Genomic DNA, 1,290 nt, shown 5'->3' on the forward strand with positions numbered 1-1,290 from the left:
ATTCAGAAATCACTGGGGGGTCAGTGAGCTCCTTCTGGAAGGGATCAAAGCATGCTATGCCCTGGCCCACTTTTGTTGCCCTAGACAGGCCTCCAGACTTTCTTGCTCCTTTCTGTTCTATATCTACCACCAAATTAGTCTTCCTTAACCTGGCTCAAAAAATTTGAGTGATTCAAATGATCTAATGCATATCAGGGCATCTCTCCCAGCTCCTCACTGTCCTGTGGTCACTCTAACCACGGAGAGTTTACTGGCCCTCTGCCACCAGGATTTTCCTTCTCCCCTCCCCATGCTTCAATTCAAGTCTTAACCTCTTTCCATAAAGCCACTGCTGGCCAGGCATCGTGGCCAATCTCAACACTTTGGAATTCAAGACCAGCCTTAGCATCATGGCAAAACCTCATCTCTAACAAAAAATACAAAAATTAGCTGGGCATGGTGGTGTGCACCTGTAGTCCCAGCTACTCTGGAGGTTAAGGCAGGAGATCACCTGAGCCCGGGGAGGTCAAGGCTGCAGTGAGCTGTGATTGTGCCACTGCACCCCAGCCTTGGTGACAGAGACCGTGTCTCAAAAATAAAAATTTAAAAAGCCACTGCTTCCAGCTATTGGTCATTCCCTTATCTCTAACTTTCCATTAACCTTATAATATACCCCTTAATATCACTCTTAATTCATGATTTAGTATTGTCACCACGATTTAAACCATAAGTACTTTGTGCACAAGCAATATCTTACTCTTTTTCTATGGTTCTTAAGCAATGATTTCCAAGGAGGGAGAGGTATCATTTGAAAACAAAACAGCTCTTTGTCCCATAGGGACATTTTAAAAAGCTATGACACTTAACTTACTGGAATTTCAAATATTAAAGGAAAATGTGAGATTTTTATGCTTTATCAAAGGAGGCATGTTGCGCAGTGAAAGAGTAAGGAGACAATTTTTCAGTGTTGAGCAAATAGAAGATAATTAATAGATATTCTGTTGAACAATACATTGATTTCAACAAGCCATGAATTTGGATTCTTTTAGGATTAAACATTCAGACTTCTTATTTTAATGGAGAAACTGTTAGTAATATGACTTGCTGATTGTAAAGGGGCCACAAAACTGGTACTTACCAGTTGAACCAACCATCAAAAACATAAGGATATGTTTGAATGTTTTTGTTATGAACCATTTGATATATAATATATGCACAATGTATACATAAACTATAAAACAATAATAGATGATGAAGTCACCTAATTTAAGAGATTTCTGGAACTAATAAACACCTGTAATTTATTTATTT

Source organism: Colobus angolensis, unplaced genomic scaffold (genome assembly GCF_000951035.1).
Source record: "Colobus angolensis palliatus isolate OR3802 unplaced genomic scaffold, Cang.pa_1.0 Scaffold224, whole genome shotgun sequence".
In the NCBI taxonomy this organism is placed as follows: domain Eukaryota; kingdom Metazoa; phylum Chordata; class Mammalia; order Primates; family Cercopithecidae; genus Colobus; species Colobus angolensis.